The following is a 26,165-nucleotide window of genomic DNA, read 5'->3' as shown; positions in this document are numbered from 1 at the left end:
ATCAGCTGAACATGTGGCCCACTGAACAGCTGCCAAAATCAAATCCATTCGCCTTTGAGAGGTGCTAGGGGAATTGCAGAGACCAAAAGGCATCACGTTAAGCTCAGAGAGTGAGACACACTGTCTTTGGACAAGTTTCTCGATGAGTCTGCCCTTGGCAGAAACCACTGGGCCCGTTTGGAGAGGAGCACTGCTCTGTGGTGCAGGCAAGTGCCTTGGGCAGCTCCTCTGCCTGCTGGTTTTTACTTCTGTCTTCAGTTTTAGTACTGAGCCACTCAGAGAAATGTGGGCCACTCAAGTCCAGTCTCCCCAGAAGAGCACAAGCTCTGCTGAGACCACCCAGTGGTGGGGCTGAGTGTGATGGAGCCCCTCTCCTGCTGGGTTTGGTTACCAGAGCCCGTCTCATCCTCGTTCTGCTAATACAGTGCCGAGAACAATGGGACCTCAGTCCCTGCTTTGGGTCTTGAAGTAATGAATAACAGCATCTTCAGCTGAGGCAGTCAAGCCATATTTGGGGAGGATGCACTCTTGTCTTCCAGGAAATGAGTCTGTGGAGCAGGTTAGCCCCTGTCAGCACACTGGTTGTGAAACCTGTGTGACAGTAATTTGTTGAAGACCTTCATCCTCCCTCTGCACTACACTCCCTGCATTGCCCTTGACACTTGTGAGAGGTTTTTTAATAACCAAGAACATCAGTGACCCTCAAGGATATTTTGGAGGATGTGACATTCTTACCTACTAATGAACAAAAATCCTAAACCCAGGGTTTTCCCTAGTTGCTTTTCCAGTCAGACTTTTCCTTCCTGGTTCCTGGGAAATGTGCTTTATGTTGCCATTGAAATCTTAAAAGAAATGAAAAACTGTGCCCTTGCAAAGAACTTAACTGATAACAATCTTCTCCTATCACTGTTTTATCAGACTTACAAGCCAAAGGAATGTTAGCAAAGGGGAGAAGGGACAAGATGTCAAATCTCCCCCTGCCAACCTTCCTTTCCACCTAACATCTGCCAACACAGGGCTGTATGTAGAAAAAATAAAAGCTACGCCTGCCAGATGGCTGATGGATAATGGTACCATTGTAAAAATTGGCCAGAGCAGCTCAGACAGCAGCCCTACCACCCTTCACAGCGTGCGACAAGGGCTCAGATGGCTGTCATTCACCTCCAGCCATAAAGTGGGATCTCCCCTCCAAGACCCGAAAGACCTCATCCTGCCAGGTGCAAAGCTCTCTGCAGTCTCCTGATATAAGTAGGAGGGCTCCTTGGCACCACCCTGGAACATGTATTAATCTTTTGGATTTGTTTTTGTGGATATTTCAGGAAAGGGATGGCTCTGAGCTGCTGCGGAAGCTGTTGCAGAGAGAGGGTGCTGAGATATCTTCTGTAGGACTTTCTCTGGGGCTGTCAGCCCTGATACATTCTTAGCTTTCTTATTTCTTTCCATCTCTTCTGCTCATTTGTGCTTTCTTGGATTGCTGTCACAGAGGAAGGTTTTTATATTCATTGAATTTATACCTCAGTGACTCAGCACTGGGCTCAACCAGAAACTCAGTTGCCCTGAGGAGATATGGATGGAAGAAACGATCGTGTATGTAAGTATTTGTTGGCAGGGGACAAGTTCTTCCCTAGCCTCAGCTATTCACACACTTTTGATTTAGGAAAGCCTGAAGAAAGCTTTCTTACTTCCTCCTGAGTGATGCCAAGGAGAAGCAGGAGCAGACGTCATGCTCCAACATGCTGTGCCGTCTCCTTCCTTCACGCTCTGTGCCTTTCCTCCTGGTGCACTGGAGGGGAGCTCAGGGAACAGCACTCCTGGCCAGTTTGCGACTTCCAAATGCGTCAGCTGATCACTATCTTGTCTCAAATACCTGTCTGGTACAGACCATGTGGAGTATTAACTCTGCAAAAGAGGGGCTGGAGCACTGGAGCAGGATGGACAAGGAGCTGAACTTTAACTCTTTCACTGCACAGGCCCCTGCTCACTGGTCACAGGTACCATATGAGAGTGGTACTGGTGCAGGGGGATGCAGAGCTATCCATGAGGATGCAGGAGGACAGAGGAAGGCACCTGTGAGGTGCACACCAAATGGGGCTGGGAGGGCCATGTCAGAATCAGACAAAGTAGGCAGTTCCTCCTGTGGCATGTAGTTGATCTGTCAGATGGACACGGATGGAGATGAGCTCCCAGGGAACTCTGGATGAGTTAATGAAGAAATTCCTTAGGGATTAATAAATTTGCAGAGGATAACACGTTTGGATAACATGGGGGAAACAGCATATTTACTTATCCTGTTCTTACTTTCTCCAGGTTGCTGGGCCAGATGTGTTCAGACCCAGCCCAGCTGCCAAGTGTTCTCATACAATCTTCTAGCTCATTGGCAGCTGCCTAAAGCTGAACAATGCCTGGGGTAGGCCACAGACCTTAAGTATGCCCTTCTTGGAACTGCCATGATTGCTCATGGAGAATACCGAGTATTTCCCTCTTGGTTGCCATTAACAGAATGAGGGGGAGAAATGTTGCTCAGTGATAAGCCAAGATGTCCACAAAACATTGTTGCTTAAACACACTGGGGGAACACAGCTAACCATGAGAGCTAAATGCTCTCCCTTGGTTCCTCATGTGCAAAGTGTGTACAGTTAAAGGCTGTTTCCTGCTACAGGCTACATGGCATGCTGTGACTGCACAACCTCAGTACCTTTTTAGTAGTTTGCTCCCACCAGACTAGATGTGTCCATTGTCCAGACAGCTGTGTCTAATCCAGAGCCTTCTGCTTCACAGTAGGTGTGGAGCAAGACACAAATGAGTAAGTTACCCTGGCTCATTTATTGGACCTGTCACTGCCATGCAGAGGCACCACTGGGATTGCCAAAGGTACAGGGAGAACAGTGGGGACACTGCAGGGATTTTAGGTGTTGGGTGATGGCAAATGTGACCTGCATCAGGCAAGGGTCAGGAGCCCCTCATCTGGGATATTATTGGAGTGGCAGCTAGAAGAGACTGCTGGCAGTCTCTCCAGGCATACCCTGGCTCTTAGCTCAGAACTTAGTGCTAAAATAATCTCCTTTTAGTACTGTCAGGCACTTCTGAGCACCTTTCTCCTGTTCCAGGATCCTGCTCAAGTTTAAACTCTGTTTTCACTTGGAAATAAAGAGGCCAAAGCCCATGTCTAGTGCACCCTGAGAGAGAAAATTGTTTCTGCTGCCACAGAAGATCTTTGTATTCTTGTTCTGGAGGAAACCCACAAAGTTGAACCTTATGCAACATATTTGGCAAACGAGGCTGTGGCAGGGTTGTGGCTTTGTGACCAGATGAAGTGACACAGGATGGGAAAGTCCCCAGAACTCAACCAGAGTGCAATAGGGACAGATGTAGAAAGGGGAGAAGACTGCTCTTGTGGTGACTTGAAACAGCAAGATCTATCAACACAGTGATAGGCCGGCAAAATCCCTCGGCTGTTCCATAAGTGTCTGGTACAGCTTTACCAGAGAGAAAAGGACCCAGAAGATTAAAAAACAGGATAAAATGAAGGAGGTCATCCAGTGAGTGGTCTGGTTAATGTTATATTGGAGGGCAGTCTCAAGATGTGGTTTATTTCCTCTAGATTTAAACTGTCTAGTGTTTAGGCATTTGCTATAGCACTCTATATAGATCGCAGTTTAGGCACTGGGGAAAAATGTGCGCCTCTAAGGAATATCCCAGCCTGTCCCAAAGATGGAGGCTATTCCTGCTTGAAAATGTCTACCTTTCTTCATGAACAGAATAATCTAGACAGGTATTGAATTTAAGCATCTAATTTACAAATGGCAAAAGTTGGTGGGATGAACATCAGTGTAGATAAGAATGAGCCTTTTCAGCCTTCTCCATCTGATTCATTACATAAATATTCTTCTGTACTCCATTAAAGAAGATAAAAAAGTTGTTTTCCACCATGTGAGTAACAGTAAGTACTTGAAAAGACTTCAGAAGACACCAAGGCCTTTGTGCTGTATTGTTGACAAAAGAATTACCAATGTGGACTTTTTCTTCATTCATTTGCAGCTAACAGAAGACGAAACAGTTTTCCAAGAATTCTGGTTTTAATGTAAATGTGTCAGTATTTTTTTTGGAGATGACAAAGCCTTTTATGAAACTAGAATTTTTAAAGGCAGCTTCAATATACAAATATCTCACCACAAATGGCTTTTGTATAAGTTCTACAGCAAATATCAGTTTCTTCTGAATAAAACCCTCATTTTCTCTGGAAATGTTCATGTCAGTGATGGGGATCACTGTGGGGTCTGGAGCAACTGAGGGCTGTTAGTTTGCTTAATGTAGCACAGCTAGAGAGAACTTTATTCTTTGTCTAAAAGGCTCTTGAGGGAAGGACAGAGAGGCATCCCCAGCATACATGGACTGCATCCAATGTCACAGGGATTGAATTCAGCTGGAGGAATAACACTCTCTGCTTTGAACTAACTATGGCTCTAAGAATGAAGGTAGGATGAGTGAGTTGATGAGATTGGATATCACAACAGCTGCTTTGCTCTCCACAGAGCCTCACTGCCTTGAACAGGGCAGTCCTGTCCTCTCGCAGTTCTTCACACTGGGGAATTGACTCAGGAACTTACTGAGGCAGGGTGCCAAAATTTAAACCTTGTGAGTAATCCAAGGTGTTCACATGAAGATGTGACAAGAGCAGCTTGCATATTTCAAGCTAAACATGTGCTGCAGAAAGAGGTGAAAATCCCTCATTCTAGGAGTGTGATGAGGGCATTAGGTACATTTCAGTCATAGTTTTATATTCCTTTCTTGTACTTTATTTGACAGTGATCTAAATCAGAGGGTTTTTTTCTAAGTGTTTTCTATGAGGAAATCCTTCCATATTTCAGCTCTAGATCTTTCTTGTTTGTGTTATACATCTTTTGAGAGCTGGTGATTCAAACTATGTTTGAGGTCAGGGAGAGAGGCTGTGTACACAATGGCATTTTAGCACTTTCAGTTATGTTTTCTAGCCTCTTCCTAAGAGTGATGTAGTCTCTGTTGGACACCAAGACCTTGAGGTTACAAGGGAATTTGGCACAAGACTCAGGGAACAACTCTCTGAATTTCCCTTTAGAGGTGTTCTTTTCTCAGCACACCTCATTTCTGTCTCAATGAGAAGCCAGTTTGCTTTCACCAAGGTCTGCTGAACTTTTTACAGTTTCCTTAGGGATTTACATATATAATATACAAAAAATATGACTATAGCTAGGACAGGAGGTGGTACAGAACAACACTACTTATGTATTTCTGGTGTGGAAAGAAGGATGCTCTGTCAATCTCAAACCACAAAAGGGATTCAGGAAGAAGAATGCAATTTCTTTTCTCAGTAACTCAGCCAGACAAGCAAGGCTAATGACCGTTTTCCTACTAAATGCAGACTGGAATCCTTCACTGTCGCAGACTGATGTGGTCTTCACTTAAGCCCTCAGTCCTTGGGGTGCCATCAGACAGAGGCAGGGTGTTCTCTTCCTAGCACTTCATGAAAAAGTAGGACAGGTAAAGGAGTATTTTATCATGTTCACTGCTCCTCATGGCACCTGGTCACTGTTTGACCGTCTCCATTTCAGGTTAGCCAAAGGAATTCAAGAAGACTGATTCTTCAGCTAGGATACTCAAACACTTTTAGGCCTCACACAGGAAGAATCTCCTGTGACTTTCCTACAGATGTGGATGCCTGAAGATCAAACTTGGAATCTCACAGTAAAAAAAGGAAGCTCCTAATTATGTCCTGCTCCAGGGCATTCTGGTTTCAAAGAGGTCCATTGCTCAGTGCAGGATGGAGTAGCACTCTGGAGGTATGGAACAGCCTCTTTTTCCCACTTGGTGTTTGCAGGGATACATGCACCTCTCAGAAACACAATGTTCAGAATCAGGCAGATGAAGTGGTGGTGTCTCTGGTGAGCTGTGGCATGGCAGGGACAGAAGATCCTGATGAAGAATATTTTAAATGCAATCAATCTCTATGACTTAAGACAAAAAGCATCATTCACACTCACACACATCCAACTGACAGGGCCTGCAAATACCCACACAAGAGCCCATCCAGATGGATCCTTTTGCAACGACTGCAAACATACTAAGAAGAAAAGAATTTCAGTTCTTCTGTTAGCCTGAAAACACATGAGCTTTTAGAGGAATTATTAGTATTCTGAACATATGGCAACTCCCTGCATTGCCTGGGGAAGCTCTTGGCTTTCCAGTAGAAAAGCTGTTAAACCAGTAATGGGGGACTGGGTGTATCAAGTGTTTATGAGTCTCCCATCTGTAGGCCAGACAGAAACATCTCACCCTGAGTGTTTTGCAGTATCATCAACCCATCTGCAGAACTGTCTGTTTGACCCCGGGTATGTGATGGACTTGGCAAGAAGCAAGGAAGAAACAGAGGTGGTGGGGGGGAGTGAGAGGTGAAGAAAGGAAGATGGGTGCAAGAGGAAAAGATCTAAGGTGAGGAATATAAATAAGCCTGTTCAAATATCATAGAAGTGACATCATGACATTTCTTCACCCAAGTCCTTCACCCTCAAACTCATAAACTAATTAGAGAAGTGTATTTTACAATTCCCTCACCATACTACATTAAAATCCATTTTTTCAGCTGGTCTGGCTAAAGAAGAGGACTCCAATCACATGTTTGCAGGGGAAAGTGTTAGTGCATGGTATGGTCAGCTATGATCTGGAGGGACACAGTTTTCACTGGTGAAGGAAATAAACAGCAAAGTAATTTCGGTTTTATGTTTTTAAATTTTCTTCTTTTTGGCTTTGGGCAGTGTTGGACTTCCCACCCTCTGCAAGGCTGTCAGCCTGAACCATGTGGACATCTGGCATGTAAACAAATTACAGCCCAGGCAAATACTGTCTTGTAGTTAAGTTTGTCAGTCTCTCCATTTTGCTTGTGCTTTCTTTCTTCCTTTCTTCCTTGCTTTCTTGCTGTCTTGCCTTCTTTCCTGTTGCTGCAGCACCTGTCTTTGTAATAAATTAGTGCTCCAGCCGCCTTCAATTCATTCCAGAGGGAAAGAGCTGGAAGGTTACAGTGTGATGACACCCCCAAGGCTAACAGCTAGGCTCATAAAACATGTTATCAATAAAGCATTTCAGTTTTTATGATGGAAACCAATCTCTCACAGTCAGCCATGGGGTCTTAACTACAATTTCATTTCTATTAAAATGGCACTGACCGTGACAGTATACGGTCAATATATTCTCAAGACACTTTATATATATATATAATATTTATTATATATATATAAAGTATATATTCTCAACACGCTTCCCAACATGCTTTAAGTGGCAGGGATGTTTACAACAGCTTGTGAAATCACTGGCAGCTGTAAATACCACACAGCCATCCTCACTCTTTTCTGATTACTGAAACAATGATTCTGGGAGGGAGAGAGAAGTAGATCCAATGGATTTCAGAAGTTATACAGCAGGAGGAGGACAGCTCAGAGTCCTCCTTCAGCTTTTATTTTGTTCTACGGTTTATGTGTGAGACACAATTTTTTAAAAAAAGAGAAGTGATGTGGGCAAAGGCCTCCTTTTATTGAACTGTAGCATCAGTGGTAACACTAGTGCCTTTTAGAGGCCATTTCCAGGAAAGAGGGAATCACTTGTAGCTGTTTCCCAGCCTGATCTGCCCTTCTTATTCCTTAAAAGACATTTCCCAGCCTTACCTTTTGCACAGAATGGATCTTCTGTCTTTGAAAGTGAGACAGAGAATAAGTGCATCACGTTTAAAATGGATGGGTTTATTTATACAAATTGGCATTCATGAAGTTCTTTCCTAAGTTAACATTAGACTATTCAATAAACTTCATAAGCAAAACAATAACCCTTATAAAGAGAAGGGACAGAAAAAATGTGTAGAGATACTGAGCAGTGAGAACTGTGAAATGTAACTATCAGGATTTCAGAGATCTAACAAGTTCTGAGACTGCCTTCCATGTCATAAAGAAGCAAGCTTTGAAGATAGATTTCAAGGAGGATAACACCACCAATTTGTATTTTCATCATGGACTCCTTAAATGTATGTGGGAGCAAAATATGAAAGGAGATGGCTGAAAATGTGAAAAAGCTTTATACAACAGTTGATCCTCTTTCATAATTTATTTATTAAAAAAAATTAAATTATTTGAGGCCATGGTTGCTGCCAGGCTCACTGCTGGCCCTCCCATGTGCCCAGTGCACCCTGGCAGTCTTGGCTTGGCTGTGAATTCCAGCTGAGCTGGGGAATTTTAAGAACTGAACAGTATGCATAAGGCAAACCAGGAGAAATGTGGATTCATGTTGGCCTTCCAGATCTTCAAAGTACTGCATGGGCTGAGGTTGATGCTGGTGACTAATTTGGAAGTAAATCTGATTCATTGCTGACAGGGTTTCTGTCTGGAACCAAGGAAAGTTGATGAAATGTGAGTTTTTGACTGATTGTTAATGGAAGAGGTAGAATAGGTGATAGTAAGAGATACTTCAGGATCTTGGGATGACTTGTTAAGAGATCAGGAGTGCAACTAGTGTTCTTTATCCTTCTACTTGGAGGCAATGATGAGGAAAGAAACTGGAATAGCCCAGTAGATCAATATCTGGCTCTGAGCCTGGTGTCACCAGCAGAATTTTGGTTTTTTTGATAGTGGGTCAGTTCACATGACATCAGGCCTGCTGGCAACACCCAAGGTACACCTGTCTCAAAGGGGTGGAAGGATCTTTGCACAGAAGTTAGCAAGGATCTAAAAGTCTTTTCTAACTGAAATGATTCTATGATTCTGTGATCTAATCCAGAGGGTAAGTAAGACTTGCCCAGATCTGCCTTTTCTTCAAAACTGCCACTTTTATGTATTGCAACAGCAGAAGAGCTAACTTTTGGTCATGGAGAGTGAACTTAATTTGCTTCTTTTTGCTGAGGTTTCAAGATGAAGTCTCATTTCCAGTGGGTGGAGTGGTGATACATATATTGCATCTACTACATCTAAGCAGAGAACCTCCATTTCCAGGGCTGTCAACTGAACCTTCTTCACACTATGGAGAGCACTTAATAAATGCAAAAAAAAAAAAAAAAAAAAGTGAAATGTGATCTTGCTGGAATGGGGAGGCATCCAAAAGGACTGTGCTTTGGGTTGTACAGCCTTCACAAGGAGTCAGAACAAATATCCAGACTTCAATGTGAGACCAAACAGAGTTGTTCAGTCCCTATGGAGATGAGATGTAGAACTGGAGAATGTAAACAGATGTGGAGACATTTTGATGCATTTTTGAAAAGACAAATGACTTTCATGCTGCTATATTTTAGAGCTCACTCTATCTCCTTATCAAAAATATGATGCAAAAAGCAATAGTCACTTCATTTCCATTTCTCAATCTGTCTGGAGAGCAAAAGGCACAGTCATCTTGTAGATGAGTTAACAACGGTGTCTAACTGTTGGGAAAGGCTTGGAGAGATTAAGACACCAAAGAAAAGGGAAAGAACTATCAAGAAAGTAAGAGTCTGAAGGAAAGCACCATGATAGATTGAGATCTTGAAATAGTGTGTGTTTATATATTATTGCAGGTGGGTTGATTAGCACATGAGAGATTCCAGCACAGCCTCATCCATCTGGAAAAGAGAATGCAAATGGTGAGTATCCAACTAACCCCATATGGATATAAACATTCCATTGAAACAAGAATCTATAGGATACAAAAAAGGTGGAATTTCAGCATCATAATCTCATGACCCTTTTTTTTTTTTCCAGAGGAGATTCACTCCATGGAAAGGGCAAGGATCACTAAAAGGCTGGAATATTCTCAGCATCCTTGGAGCTGACTTCTGTGGGTGAACAGAGGGTGCCAACAGCCAAGAGTGTCTTTGCAGCTATGGGTGTGATGGGAGGGCCCCTTGTTCAAGGATATCTCAACCAGTTTCAAGTAACCAGTGTGGTCTGTTCAGGTCAATATTATGGACAGCAATAAACAAGAGGACACTGTGTCTCATCAGTCTCATGGATATAACTTTCTGCTTACCGCTGTATTTGGCAAAGGCCTGTAGGTGGTTATGGACTTTGAGTCAGTGGCTGGGCTTGGATGGAAGCCCTCTGGCTTTCAGTCCTGCACTCTAACCATCTAATCTCTCAGCCCAGAGGAAATTGCGGTGTCCCTTTCGGCCCTTGGTAAGACACCACAGCTTTGTTTGTTGAGTGCTTAGCTTTTGATGGGGATATTTGAAGGTTTCACAGATGGCAGTCTGTGATTCTCTGCCCTTTTTCTACCTGGAGGCTGCCAAAGGATGGCAGCAAAGAGGCAGGCGTTAGAGGGACATTGGGATATGAGAAGAGGGGGTATGTGCAGAAGATTTGCTTTTTCTGTGAAAGAAAGGCATACTATCTTGGAAAACAAATTATCTGGAATACAATATTTTCTATAGTTTGGTGCTGCTAAAAAATGCTGCACTGGCATCTCTGCAACATGATAGCCCAAAGCAAGAACACGGTTTGTTATTACATGTGTGGCCAGGAGGATTCGTGGTGGTGGAGGAGACGTCCTCAGCTATGGCTGAGTATTTAGTTTCCATGTCCCTTCTGTCCTAGGATAGCAGTCAGCAATAATTACTTTAGTGGTTTCTACCCTGCAATTCATAACCTCTAGGCACTATACTCAGCTCCACAAATTTCTTCCATGCAGGCCCCTTGTAGCAGGATGATGATTTCTACTCTCTGCTGAGCTTGGTGTAGATTCACGTGGGAAAGCTGGAGAAGAAATGCCAGTTCACTGGAGTGACACTGAAAGTGCCAGGCCAGCTTTTGGTAATGAGCCTCCAACATTTGGAAACAATCCTGAAGTGACAGAGTAACAAACATAATGATCGATCTGAGACATATGATTTAAAGAACTACCAGGCCACCAGATCTAGACAGGAGAGGAAAACTGATCACTGATAACAACTTTTATTGACAGGAATGTTAAGAATATCTCCTGATGACACAAGAAGACAGCCTGTGTCCTTTAAATCTGTTGCAAATTCCTATTATCTAAGCGTGATTTTCTTTAGAACAAGAAAAGAGGCACTTTCTTTTTGTTTTCTTGTTTAACAGAGCTCCTGTGCCTGACATAATCTTTACACTTGCCTCCCCAGTTAAGTATCTTTTTTCTTTTCCTTCCCTGGTGTTTGCATGAACTTGGTGAACCCTCATCACGTGTGGCAGTGTTTATATTTGCACAGGCTGTTCTGCGTGTCTCTGTTTGTGTTGCCACCACATCTATATGGCTTGGCAGCAGCCCCACGGCTGTGTTTCAGCTGCATATAAATCAGCTTCCCTCCATCCCCCGGTGTTTCCATCTGTCTGTCTTCCCTGATTGCTCTGAAATGTTACAGGGCATGGAGGTTAACCCATGGCTGAACCCTTCAAATAGAGGTGGGACAAAATAAAACCTGAACTTCTCCTCCACAAACTCAACTCTTCAAGTTATGAAGGTGTGGGTTGTTTGTGTTTTTGAAGGGAGAGGAAGCACCTTAAAATAAGGACTAACCCCTGCTAATATAGTGTAGTTTTCAAGTCTTTTATTTTGGAAGAAAGTTGTTGCAGAAGCTCTGAGGTCACCTCTGGACTGTGGAGCTGATCATCCCTTAGACCTACATTACATGAAGTTGCCCCTGCCTCAAACAGATTTAATTTCTGCTCTTTCATTAATGATCACCTCTGGTTTCTTAAGTTATAGATTATTAGTTTGCTTCTTTCATTCAGGAAAGAGATATGAAGAGGGTCCAAAGACTGATGCATGAAGAGCTGGAAGTGCCTGGTCATCCAGGAAAAACGGTGTCAGACAGAAACTGTAAACATTTACAGTTCCTGTCCATGTATAAAGACATCTCTCCAGGGATCTCGTCCCAGACAGAGTTCACAGTGCAGCTGACTGAATTGCAGTGAACCCCAGAAATAAAGCTCTGGCCTGCTCAGAGTGTCCACAGTTTTCTCTTGGCCAGGTCTGTTCTCTTGGAGAATGGATATCCCAGGGGAACAGAAATGGAGCATATCCCTTTGCCCATTGGCACTAAATGGCCAACCCAGTAGAGATGAAGAGAACTAAATGGGGAGTGTGTACTGCTCTCAAATACCGGAATTGCCCATTCCAAGAAACTGAGAAACACTGATAGGACAAAGACCTGGTAAAGGAACAAAATCCCCCTGGTGTGCTTCAGTCAGGTGTCAGATGTAAAAAGCAACATTTTCTCACCATCATTGAATTTGTTTGGTACTCTGCCTTTCTTCTGAGCATAAAACTGCAACCAGGCTCTTCCCTTCTACATGTAAGAGCTAGGTGTGTGCATGGATACCCTAGCTCTTGAAAGAAGAAAGTCCCAACTACCTAATCTCAGAAGCATTGTAGACTAAATAAGAAAAATAGTGGATAAACTTGAATTGGTCTCCCACATCCCTCAGAGTCTTCTTCACAAAGGAGAATATGTCCTTACCTAGGAAAAATTGATTAAAAATCATGTGTGACTGTGGGTTCCTACCTCTTTCCAGCCTTCTCTCAAATTGGAAAGTGTTTGGGCTTTGTGCTCTAGTTTTTCTTAGCTCTCTGGCTCCAAACTTGAAATCTGCAAAAGTTATGTCAAGTTGGATCTAATGTTTAATTTTAATAGATTCCAGAGAATAATGGGTAATGCCTGTTTTGGTACACAGATAAATCCTTAGTAATAGGATTTGTCCTATTACTACATCTGTCTAACAGTTCTTTGTTACTAAATCTTTGTTGGAGACTGGGGGTGGCTGTGATTTAATTTTTGATGGGAGTAACTGATTTAGAAGTTCAGGAAAGGCAGATATCCCCGTGACATAAACATCCCCTCCCATTGCATTTCTAGCTGAAAGAGAGAATCCTAGATTGTTTTTTAATATTGCTGATGTCCCAGATGCATGTCTGAGTAGATGTCATTAAAAAGCAGACTTGGGAGAAACCTTGGACAGTATCTATCCACAGAAATCTCATAGAACCAGTGAGGTGTTGATATTAACCAGAATATTACCATGGAAGTTCCTAGGAAGTCACAGAAAGCATAGGCTGACCACTGAAAACAGGTATGAGACAAGTGCTTGACAATGTTTATATTATTTTTTCATAGAAAAAGTATTAAGGAACCAACTGAGACCTATACTGACATATCTATATTTAATTCGTTATTTTAATTTTTTTTTATTGCAGGATTATAAATCTTAAGTCATTGTTGTACAGTCTGTGAAACAATGCAAGAACAGGACATGACTGGCAGTAGAGGGCTAGATCCATTGGGATTCAGCATTTAGAAAGTGGAAGAGAAGCAATCAGGTGTCAAAAGACAACAGTAAGTTAGATCACAATGAAGAGACATCCTTCCCACCCACTGGGGACTTTTCTGCTTCTCAGAATGAGATGCAGCTGTTCAAGCCTTAGGACAGAAAAAAAAGTGCAAGAAAAGATTGATCTGGACACAAATCCCTGGCAGGGACTGGTGAGGATAGAAATCTGGAGAGTAAGAGTGCTGTGTTATAGCCAAATTGGGGGTTGGGAGAAACATTCCCTGCAGAAGGGAGACAGAGATTGCTACTGAGATGCTGAGATTGAAGATTTTGCCAGGAGTGGAAATAAAAGTTGTTTGTGCCCCTCAGACTAACTCCAGGAGCTTCACTCATGCCTGAGAGTATTGGTCTGTGGGCTGAGTTTTTTCAGATGGACATGGCATTTACAGCTTTGACTTTTTCATGTTCATGCACTTTATAAAGCTGTGATCATATTTTATTGGACTTTTGTAAAAAAGACTCTTAAGTCTAACAAAATTCCAGCAGAACTGAAGAGGCTGAGATAGAGAGACATGCAATAAGGCAGAGGCAAGAGGAGGAACTCGAGAGGAGAGTAAGGCAGAAATAAGCCCTGATAGGAAACTTCTTAGACAAAGCTGAAGACGGGGCAGAGCTGCGCCAGAGCAAGTATTGATTTATACACTTTAAATTAATCCATAAACTAAAGGCAAATGTACAGCTTGATTAACACTCTACACTCCCCTCCCCCAAATCATACTCAGCTAGCCCCTGCTTGAACCTGGAGCAGAATGCAATACCAATCCACTATGCCAAGCATCCCACCAGAGGCATCCCATTAGCATTGCTGTGGATGAGAAATGAAGGGGAGGTGCAATGCAATTAAAGGTGACAGAGAAGGAAACATTTCCCTTTCTGTCCAACCTAGGGAATTCAGTACTGCAGATAATTACTGAAATACCTTCCAGAACAGGAGAGGCCATTCAGATATAACCAGTGGTATAGGTAGTGTCCCTAAGAGGGATATGCTGTCATAGGGGAGGGAGTAAACATTAATATCCACTGTGCTTAGAAGGGAGTTTCCCTCTCCTGCAGAGTTTGGCAGCAGATATTAGATTCCTTCTCCCTCATTTTGAGGTCCTACAGTCCAAGTTTAGAGGAACTGGGCAGTGCTCTAAAAGGCTCCTTCTAGTCTGCAGTGAGTTTGAAAGTGTCATTCGGCTCACGCTGGGATTGCTGGTGGGGCATGGGTGCAGCCACAGCACCAGGAGGTGACCTCATTCCCAGGGAGAGGACAGCAGAGCAGCTGGGTCACTGAAGCCAAATACTGCAAAACTAAATTTGCTCTCATAGTCCATACAGCATCCACACATTTGCATACACCCACCCTGAACCCAAGCCCCTGGAACTCTTTTGGAGAAGAACAAACAAACAAACAAACAAGCAAGCAAACAAGCCTAAAAGCTACAACTTGCAAGGTGTCAAAATCCAGGAAATATCTGGCATGGAATGTTTGTCTCATGTCCTTCCTATAGCAAGAAATGTTAGAAAAATGTTCTGGTCCTCCAAAGAAGTGGGCTGTGTGCTCTGTGCAGCATGGAGAGCCAGCCCCTCCAGCCCCTTCATGATCCCCAAGCCTTCAGTGCTGGGATCAGCACAAGGAAGGATGCCAGAAAAAAAGTATGAGATTACCTCTCAGCAAAGCCCTTTGGCCTGAATCACTGACATCTTTGATTTAAACAGTAATTTAAAACACGCATGATGAGAAGTCAGGGAAGGGATCCAGGAAGGCCTGGGGTCCAGCCAACCTGGCAAATCTGCCAATTTGCTGTTCAGAAGGTAGGTTTGCTAGGAAGGGGCAGGATCATGGCTGAAACCTGTCATTGCCTCAGCTAAGCCACAAGACCCTTACTCAGAAAAGACCAGAGATTGCCTGGCTGAGCCAGCACTGCCTTGCTGGATGCTGCAGCTCTGCTCTGCTGCTTGGCTGCTCTAAAGCACTGTATAAAAGGATGTGGGGAAAATCCTACCATGCTCCCTGCAGCTGATCAGAAAGCCCTGCTGGAGTGTGCCCTGTGGATTCCTCTCTGGGCCACCAAACCAATGGCTCAGTGATGAAGCTTGAGTGTGAGGATGGCAGGCAGAGGCGGCAGGAAAACTGCTGAAGGAACAGAAAAAGTCTGGATTAAGGGAACCACAAAAGGAGCACATACACAAAGAACATGTATCCCAGCCAGCTTTTTTCCACTCTTCTGTCTCTCCCGGACCAGTGGCTTTCCTGGGTGGTGCTGCTGGCACCTGCCTCTTGACATGCAGAGACAAAAGAGAGCAGGGTAAATCCATTCTTAACTGACACATCCTAATTGCTTGATCTCAAAAATTAAGTTTATGGCTCTGGATAAATGTTTCCCAGGTTGAACACTACTGCAAAACTGACACAGGCTCGCTGCTAGTGGGGGCCCAGATATAGAATAATCAGTGGTTTCACTTTAGTGAAGGAAGAGGTGAGTTCTGATCCAACTCTGAGTCCACACTCTAGCTCTGGTCCACCATGAGTACCGCTGGTGGGTAATTGCCTGTTGGGCTTAGATGCCATTATGTTATTCTCACACAAATTACCTTTTTCCCTGCCAGGCAATTTCAGATTCTGCCCTGATACTGGTTGTATCATTTTTCCTCTCCTGGGTCAGGTTCAGGTTGGAAACTTATTTCTTGAAGAGGGCAGACAGAAGAAGAGGTCTCTGACTTTGAATCAAATTCTGTATGATCATGACTCAATGATCATAAATCCTTCAGGGCCTGAAACCTAGCAAGGGAATAAAGGCAGAAGCTCTGTCTCTCTTGGATCAAAGGGAGGAAAAAAGATGTGAAGGAGACAAAAGGTGCTGCAGGGTATGTGAAAATCAGGGCTCCCATGCATCTTGCTGAAGGCTGCCAAAGCCGGGCTCTCCACAGCCGTCCCGTATCTGCGCAGTGCAGCGATGGGAGCGATCTCAGATAAGATCAGGCCTACAGAGAGCATGCCTGGCTCTGTTTCTTCCAGCAGAGCAATATGGAAACCCAGTGCTGGGAAACCATTTTTCTGTGCCAGGAAAGAGTCGGGGAGTTGTGTGCAACCATTCAGGAGCCTCCGCTCCCACGCATCCTCCTGCTCCCTCCCTGAAACCCTGCCAGGACAGCAAAGGAGGAATTGATTTACGTGCAGTATGCCAAATAAATAGATAAATACATAAATAGATACAATAAATTACACCCTTCCTACCTTGCTCATCTACAGAAAGAGAGAAGGACGGGAATCAAATTCAGGAGGAAGTCATCTGCAGGTGTGCAAAGCTGGGCAGTGGGTGCTGACAGCTCTGGTAAACATGATATTTACTCCCTAGGAGAGAATTTCAAACTGCTCTTTGTGAGACCTGTCACTCACTGTCTCCTGTTCTCAGTAGTGAAATCTCTCTACTGTGAGCTCATCAGGGTCAGACAGCAGTGGAGGAGTCCAGCTTGAATTTCCCCAGTGTTTTAGTTCTCATTTTGATGAATTTGTTTCTGAAAGAGCTCTGCAGAAAATGTCCCCTTGTCTGAGTATAACCCCCGACAGTCATTTTGCTTCCCCATTTGCCGGTGTCAGTGGCAAGCCAGTGAATTCCTAAGCATTTTGTCAAATGTCCACCCAGCTGAGCAGGCTCTTCTTCCATGGTCACTGGCAAATTGCCTGGGGAAATAATATAAGAAAGTTACGGTGCTAACCATCCTGCAGTTGGGACCTCCCAGTTCCTATTAATGAGTTCCTCAAAGTACTAGCTGAGAAGGCTGCCCTATAGACCTTGGTGTTTAATAGGCACCAGCCTCAGTGAATCATCCTCTTCCCTGCTTCTGGCATCCTCAGCATTCAGTGTCAAAAGAACTTCTCATGGGAAGTGTATATAATGTAAAAAATTCCAAGCAGCTCCTTTGAACTTCCCCAGACTGACCCTCCTATTTGAGATCTGGTCTTTCACAACCATGCACTATTCCTTTCTCCTTTGTCCTGTCCTCAGCTGCCCACACACCTGCAAAAATGCCAAGAACAGGTCTGTAATCCATGGATTGTTCTCATGAGTTCTCTCAATAAAATAATCAGAGATCTGGTGACTACATTAGCCCATCTACTCCTTGGAATTCAGGAGTGAGCTCAGCGTCCAGAATTGCCTGGGGACCCAAACACATGACAGAAAACAGGGTTTTTCTTTTCCTGCTCTTGCCAGGTATTCAGCTCCCATTCTTTTCAAATACAAATGCCCTTTTCCTCTGTGCACCATCAGCAGCAGAACTAAACCATCCAAGTGAACAGTTCTTTTTCCCTTTACCACAGAAATTGTTGAAGTGATGTTACAACAGAGCTAAATTCATCTTTGCCCTAACACCAAACTCCCACAGAAGGTAATGAAAGGGCTGGGAATGGAGAAGATTTAGGGTCAAGATATTTCCATGTACCACCTAATTCAGTTTAATACAATGACCAAGAGCAAACTGCTGCTGGGATAAAACTGAGGGCAGTTCTAGTTGCTTTAACACCTCTTGTGGGGTCCATACTGGCTTCTCGGGCCTTTAGAAAAAGAAGAAAAAAATATTGTCTACTGTCTGTTCTTATGCCAGCATTTTCCTGCCTTCTCCCAGAGCAGCAGACTTGTTGGTTTCTAATCCCAGTGTAGATTAGGAGCTACAGACCAGGATTTCCACACCCAGTAATGTTCTAGAACTATAGCAGATCAAAAGAATAATTAAAAATACAAAAAAAAAAAAAGTATACTAAAATTGGAGAGAAAAACTATGGATTTGACAGAGACACACATCTTCATCTACCTGTACCTCTCTTTGTCTCACACTATTTCTTTGGCCCCCCTCTCTTCACTAATCTCTCTTCCCCTTGTCCCCCAGAGGCTGATTGCTCTTTCCTCAAATTGCCTAAACAGCTGACATGGAGACAGTAAGTGGAGAACAAGTGTTTCCCACCTGTGTGCAGCTGAAAATGGTGCACTCTCATTTCAGACCCCAAGAAAGGCTGCTGAGCCCCAAAGTGGATTTGTTTTTCTTAGTCTCCTAGTTAGTCTAAGGAGAGATATTCCCTCTCTTTGAAAAACCCACTTCTAATAAAAATAATTCATTCCACTTCTGAGTGAAACCTCAAAATGTCCAAATTCGCTGGAAGTGGGTTTCTGACCTTTTGACATGAAAGATGAGCTGGCACATTTCCCTGGGAAACCTCGCTCTCAGGCAAACCGTTTGACAAAGTCAACCTGTTCCCGCAGACAGAACCTCTCCAATCTGGCCAGTGACGTTTCCAGCCAAATCCCCCCTCCTGCCCCACTCCAGCCCTCTCTGTTACAGCCAGAGAAGAAAACATTAGTGAAACAGAAGGATCCCTTCTTGCTTTCAGAGTGGAAATGAAACCAACATTAGCCTATTTACAGAGGATCTTCATGTGAAGGCTCAGGCCATGAGCAAATGCCAAACAGGCCTGGGTTTAGCCTTTCCAAGCAGCAAAAAAAGAGCTATAAATGTGGCCCTAAAAGAAAGAAAGAAAAGAGAAAGAAAAAAAAAATGAGAGAGAGAGAGAGAGAAAGAAAAGAAGGCAGATTAAAAAAAAAAAAAAAGGCAGGTGCTATTTCAGCAGAGCTCCCTGCTCAGCAGTTTTCTTTCAAAGCTTTCCAGTCCCACTGTTTGCTGAGTTGCTCTGGGCTCAGCTGCAAGGCAGGCCAGAAAGTACATGCACAGGCCATTATTGCTGGGCTGGCTCGGCGTGGCTCCTAACCATGTGTGGATGCTGCTGCATTGTCTGAGCCTCCTGGCAGGCTCCCAAGGGGGCTTCTTGTTTGCACTGCCACATCTGTTTGAAATTCTGGCACATCTCAGCCTGAGAAATACGGTTTGTGGTGTCATAGCAACCACTTTTTCTTGATCTGACAGGCAAGGCAACGTTATGGAGGTCTGGAAATGCTCCTTGCAGATCTGGTTGCAATGGATAGAAAGCTCCTGAGGCTACTGATCACGTGTGTAACCTGTGGTGGTTTTTTTCCTTCCCTTGTTTGCTATCTCCCACTGTGCCTTAAATCACTGTACTTGTGGCAGTGGGTTAGTTCAGAAGTTTGAATGAGACCATCAAACCTATTCTTGAAACTTCAAAGATGTCCAACTCGGACCTCTGTTGCCCAGCTGCAAAAGGCAAAGACATCACAGGTCCACAAAACAAGACCATCGTGGTACTAGGGTACATGGGGCAGAAATTTGCCTTCCTGGTCCCATTGTAAGAACATTAAGCTGCCTAAGGGGACTTGCTGAGCATGTCTGTCCTTTTTCCTGGGGAGGGATGTGAGGTGGAAGGTGTTGCATGTGTTTCTGCAGCAACCCTGTCTTGAAGCAGCATGGACAGAGCCACTAAATATATCCTCCACCATCTGAGGTGAAGATAGATGGGAAATTTAGTTAATCACTATCATTGTTAATGAGTTGAAGCATCCTCTACCTTTGGGCTGGGCAGTGCTGCTAATTAGCACACAGTCATCAGTAGAAAATATGTTTGCTGGGTCTCCCACTGAAGGCCATGTGAATTTGTCCTTCCTTGGCTGCTCTATGGCCAGTGCCCTGTAACCATAGCCAGGGTGCAGAGGCCATGGCCTCCTGCCACTGCTCCCTCCTGTGACACCCTGGTGTCAGCAGGAATGTAAGCCTTTGGCAAAGACAAAGGGAACAAAGCCACCTGAATCTTTTCCCCCTGGAAAGGAGCCTGGCAGGAGCCACAGGAATGTTCCTCGAAGCAGATGGGTACCTGAGAAACTGAAAAGGATGAAAGCCTTGACACCAGTGCCCGGCTCTGGGCTGGAGGCACTGCAGAAAAGGCTTTGCATGGAGGCATGAGAGGAGAGCTGAGCCCCAGCGAGAGCCATCTCTGAGTGCAGCTACTGGAGGGGTGGATGGGTGGGTGATCTCCCTCCAGGGAAGCACCTTGCCTTCCTGAAGGGACCAGCTGCCAGGTGTGACTTTGCTCTGCTCTCCTGCAAGTGTACAAATGGTGGCTGCATGGTATGGATTTGAACAGTAGTAGGCTGAGCTGAAAGCAGAACATTTGTTGTATAACTTAAAAGCAGGTCAGAGACAGGTTATCCCCAAGAAATGGACTTGGCTTAGCCAAGAGGAGTGAGTATTTGCAGGGCTGTTAAAAACTTGTGCTTCCCCAAAGAAAAGCATTAACAAGCAGGGGAGGAAGGGCAGTGAATCCAATTAAAAACACACGGCAAGGCAAAAATGAGAGAAAAAAGAAAACAGATTTTTTCAAAATGCCTTAAAAATATACAATGGGATAATCCAGACTTGTTTGCCATAAACGAGGAGGCAATCACAGTTCAACACAGGTGTCCAGGCCCGGAGGGAAGGCAGGAGAGAGGGCAGCCAGGCAGCAAAGAGAATAATTACAGACTCCGTTGAGGGTATCAGCACTTATTTTGGGGTATGAGTCCAACTTTGCTGTGAGGATTCCATTTGGAGGCATGCCATGGAGAAAACTCTCAGGAAATATTGACTATTGCTACCCACAAGGGTGTGAGGAGCTGGAGTCTTGTGAAGTAGAGCATACCCTGTGAAATAGAGCATACCCTGCTAAACCCATGCCTCAGTTTCCCCACCAAGATTCTCCCCTGACAATAAGATCCTGATAACTTTGTCACACATTCTGAGAGCTCTCTAGGGAAAGCAAATGCAAAAGTAGGAAAGATATCATTTTGAACATACTAAAATAGTTAACTAGTGTTCTGGTCTTCTTTATGAAATTCTGTGTGTGAAGGGAAGCGTCCTCTGTTATGATCATCCCAGAGACTACACAAAGCTCCCAGTCAGGGGTACAAGTGTGTCCATTAAGGAGTGATGGCTGAATGAATGTGTGTAAAAAATGCAAAATCTCCCCAGTCAAGTCCAAGCCAAATCAGTCACAAATGACTTGACACAACAGAAATGCAACAAATTATATGGAGTGAGTTACTCACTTTCCCTCCTTTTCCCTCTGTTTTATGTCATGGTTTACTATCAAAACGTTTCCAACTCAAATGATAGCAGGGACTCCTGATGTCCTGGTGTCTCTTGCTGAAGCATGAGCATAACATACCCCTTCAGCTTGGCTGGGGATTCTTTAAATTCTTCTTCTCCTCCTCCTACCAAGGGTTTCAAAGAAACTGTGAGTGAGCTCTGGGTTACTTAGGTAGGGTTTGTGTGCAGGAAAATGCAGTCTGATGGGAGGTCTGCTGCTGAGAGGGATGGTCCCACCTCTGCATTTGGGATGGCTTACACAGGTTCTGGAATTGTCTTCTAGGTGAAGGTAACATAAAGGTAACATAAGATAATATGGTCCTTTTTCTGTGAACAAGTAGGGCAATAGCTGTGAGGTGAGAGTTAGAAATGGGTAAGTCTTGACTGAGGTCTTCCAGAGAGGCTGAGATGGAGAAAATCTTGCTCTGGTGCATGAAGACATGAGTGCAAAGAAAGCAGAGGAAAAAGACAATATTGCATGGGAAAAAGAATTTGTCAATTCCTTCGTTTGGTGGATGCAATAAAGGACTTGCTTTACTTTATGCTGGCTGTTCCTGATGTGGAGAATGCCATATTTAGGGAGGAGAAATGTGCACTTTGTGACACAATTCATCTGCATGAATGTAGACAGCTACTTTTGGATGTGGTGATTCATACCCAGGTCTCTGCTGACTCCACTGATTACATCTGCAGTGTAATGTACAACCTCTACAATGGGCTGCAGAGAACACTTAACATGATTAATTGAAATGGGGTTGTCAGTACCATGTCAGATGTGTTGCATCCAAATCCTGTCAGTCCTTGGGCTGTGAGCCAGTGCCATCCTACCACCAGCTGGGATGAATTTGGGCCAGAACTGTGATGGAGCTGCAGAATGCTCTGCACTGCAACCAGGGCAGAGCTGCAGCAAGGATGGAGGGAGAGGGGTGCCCAAAAAAGGAGGTAAATGTGACTCAGGTCTCTGCCTGCCAGGGCTGTTGTCAGAGAAGAGCTGCAATTCTAAATCAGAAGGAATTTCTGGGGGTTGCATGTAGCTTGGGGTAGGGCAGTGCTCTGGAGTGAGCTGTGAATGAAAGGGGAATCAAGGTGCTAATGCCTTAGGGATTAGGTGCCTTGCAAATGAGCTGGTTAAGATAATTTTTTCTTCTGAATTTACCTGACATCAGCCACTCTCAAGATACTTGCAAGATACTTGGCTAGAAAATGTACAGGTGTGTTTCAGTGCAGCTGTGTCTATGCTGTTCAGTTAGGGGCTTGGAAGAGTTATTGCCTCTTCCAAGAAGAAAGCAGGTTTTTTTTTCTGGGACAGGAGAGATTGAGGAGGGGTTTGACCTAGAGGGCTTGTATGGTCTAAGCTGAGCTGGGAGCCAGCAGTATTGTGGGTTTTCCAAGATCCTGACTCAGCTTTTGACCTTTGGCAAATCATTGACCTGAGTCAGAGCAGCTGGAAAGTTGAATAAAACAGTCTGAAAGGAAAAGTAAAGATGCTGGATTGAGCTGAGCTTTCAGCCTTCTGTATTTGGGCAAATTTTTATTCAAAGATAGAAATAGCCTGAACTGCCATGCCTTCCTCGGGGATTTATATGACTTTGGATGATCCCCTCTGCTGCTCTGTAGTAATATTAGCTGCTCTGTTGCTACTCTGAAGTAATATAAGGAAGGAATGTGAGATGAAATGAACTGTGATTGGTTCTATTATCAAAATATATGCAATTCAATAAATCAGAAATCTTGATGGACTTGCTTTTTAACAATCCAGTTAGGATTTCTCATGAGGAGGTGTAAGGAATTCTAAAGAGAAGTTAAAAAATATTTTTATCTTCTTTCTTTTAATTGAATTTTAGAAAGAAGTGTTCTGTTGAGAATGGATGGGTCTGCAGAAGCAGTAGTGGGAATAAATCAAGTGTAGGGATTCCATGCCTGGTGTTATTGCTGATTTCTTACATGGACTGGGGCAAGATGCCCAGTCTCTCCTCCTTCCCATGCTCCAGCTGTAAAAAAAGGCAACCATATTTGTGTAGAAAAGTTTTGAGACTGTCCATTCACATATATGTTGCACTATGATCCAACTAATCCATGAAGTCAAATCATATGGATGCTCTCAGGTTATTGCAAAGGGAATCAAAAGCTCTAGAGATCTCTGAATGAAGGATAAGAATTTCCTCTCTTCTAACTTTGCTTCTCTCAAGCACTGCACAAACAAAAATGAAAACCTGGCCTTCCGACAACTAAATTTCTCCCACTATTTTCCAGCTTCAAGTGAAGGTTTACATCAGCTGTTTTTTAATTCACTCTCTCTCCTTGGATTAAACAGGAATTTCAAGAACAGAAAGACATCTGTGTACATCACTAAGCAATGTGGTCTTGAGCACTGCTGAGTTCTTCTTTCTGCTGCTCCTCACATCAAGTCCAGTGGTGTTAAATGTAAGAAGTTATATCTGTCTGAAAGCCAAGACAATTCTCAACTTGTGTTGATCATCCACGGGGCTGGAGAATGGGACTCACAGTTATTCAATGGCACTGTACCGAACAGTAAAGGCATAGTGTTTCCAATTAAGAGGTCGGATAGTAAAAGAAGATTTATGGAAAAGATGGTAGATTAACAGAAAAATGCTGGCCCAGGAATTTTGAGGGCACTGACTCAGGGAGACAGTTAACTGCAGGCTCCCTTGGGTTCACCAGGTCCCCTTACCACATGGCATTCATTAGGAAACCCCAAAAGCAAGTGTTTGGCCCATAAATGTGTGACTGCCTTCCCTTCCTCACTCAACCTTAAAACAGTTAACAGCACTCTATATCTCCCCTGCAGCAGAAGCAATTCCCAGACGTTGAAGCATTTCCATTGCAAAACACAGCTTGGGATTCTGGACTCGGTTATTTGTTTGGAAGATGTAGACAAAATGAAAGTGTAGCAAACTCATACCAGATTGGATCCACTTCAGAAGCTGCCAAACAGCTGCCAGTGCTGTCGGGTCAGAAGAGCTTGCCAGGCTGTTCCCTGGGGCAGGGGGTAGATTTTAATGGGGGAACCTGGGATCTGGAGATGAACTATACAGCTATCCTGGAACAGAATATGCTGTCTACTGCATTTTCCCACCCGCAAGTATATAAACATGCCCCCTACCCCCCTTTTCAGGCTGAAATGCAGCTGAAATCTAGATCTAGAGCATATCCACACACAAAAATGCCACTGGGCAATTAGCAGTTGCTGCCGTGTCACTTCAGACAAAAGAATATACGCAAGTTGGGGACTTGGGGAAGAACAAGAGAAAAAAGAACAGAAAGAAAAAAAACTGTGGGATGCCACGTAGCTCTGTGGCCTGCTAAAAGCCCTGTTTTTAACCTCTGGGTCACCCCTTTCAGCCCCACTTTGCTTAGAAACACTGGAGAGTAAGTGGAAGCTGCTCCTTTGTAGTCGAGGGAGGAGGAATGTCTTGTTAGCCTAGGTGAACAGGCAAACTGCCTCACTGAGATAGTAAGGTAGATGCAAAAGTAGACTTTTTCAAAGCATGTGAGAAGTCCAGTCAGTTGAGAGTCTTTAGCTACAGCATGGGACTTTTCTTTTGTTTCTGCCTTAAAAAAAAAAAAAAAACAAAAAAAAAACCCCAAAAAACCCCAAAACAAAACCCCCAAAAAACAGATGAAAAAACCTCCAACAAAAAAAAAAAACAAACCCAAAAATATATCGAGGGAGATCTGTAGCTCAGACAGTTTGGCACCTTTCACCAGCCTGAAATGAGTTAAAAAGAGAGAAACAGACAAACAAGTTGAATGGGATACTGAGGTTCAAAACTCTTTGGAAAGAAAGATTAAAAAAAGAGAGGTTCTTTATTTGCTGGATTTAGATCTGAAAGGATTTTTGTTTCATTTTTAATACATAGAAAAGACAGGGAAGTCTCTTCCTCTCTTTAGGGACGTATGAGAGCTCACCTTGTAAATCTGTCCGTTCAGAAAGGTACAAACTCTTCCATATGTCATTAGTAATGTATGTCTTCAGCCTCCCCTCATCTCCCACTTGTGTGAAAGGGAGCTCTCCCTCTGTTATCAGAGATTAAGCAGAGACAACAGAAAAGAAATCCAACAAAAGTGAGATTAAGTTGGTAAATTACAATGCAAAGGGTTTTGGAAAGAACATCCTCTGGGGCTGCTTGAAATTTTCCATCAGAATATTTTTCAGTGGAAAATTGCCTTTCAAAATAAAGCGAAGTTGTTCTATGTTAAGTTATGACCAATCTCTCAACAAGGCTTCAGAGTGTGGCAGGAGGCCTGGAGATTCAGCTGAGACATCTTTGGACAGTGTCTCCTAGAGGCTGTCACCGCTGAGCTCTGTGACTCCGCTCTGCTCCAGCACTGGGCTTGCTGTGTGAAGTGCATTTCTCACAAAGCACCATGGTGACACGGCTTCCATGGTGCATGGCATTGTCTCAGCAAGAGAGGGGACCATGCTGCACCACGAGAGATGTGGGCCAGCCAGGAATGTCAGCTCACAGGGAGCAACAAGGACACAAAGCATACCAGCTACAATTCCCACTGGGGAGCATTTCTGAACTGAAATGGAGGGCTCTTGGCCAAAGAAGTTCATTGTTTGGTGAAATCTCAATATTTTCCATGGGAAAAGAAAACAAAAACACAATAATATTATTAATAATAAAAAAGAACAATTTCCAGCCCAGATTTATCCAGTCAGGGTTTGAGAAATCCCAAGGACTGAGTTTCAATTAAGAGAATTTTTTCAGGAACCCTAAAAAATTAAGAGTGGGAACCACACATCGTTTGGGACCAGTCAGACCATTTGACTAGGACCACAGAAGAGGTCAGGGAAGTCCATCA

The 26,165-nt window shown here is 43.8% G+C and overlaps 1 long non-coding RNA gene across 1 annotated transcript in view; it reads left to right on the top strand.

Moving 5' to 3' along the window:
• The window catches only part of LOC136558986 (uncharacterized), a 31,524-nt gene extending 21,548 nt beyond the window's left edge, over positions 1–9,976 (top strand). Inside the window, exons 2-3 of the long non-coding RNA XR_010783947.1 lie at positions 9,560–9,625; positions 9,744–9,976. This is a non-coding gene — a long non-coding RNA (uncharacterized lncRNA). The remainder of the gene's footprint in view (positions 1–9,559; positions 9,626–9,743) is intronic.
• Positions 9,977–26,165: the final 16,189 nt, after the last annotated feature.

This window comes from Molothrus aeneus, chromosome 7, assembly GCF_037042795.1.
Source record: "Molothrus aeneus isolate 106 chromosome 7, BPBGC_Maene_1.0, whole genome shotgun sequence".
NCBI lineage: Eukaryota > Metazoa > Chordata > Aves > Passeriformes > Icteridae > Molothrus > Molothrus aeneus.
Note: the sequence above shows the minus strand (reverse complement) of the source record. Positions and strands in the feature narration are given on the sequence as shown.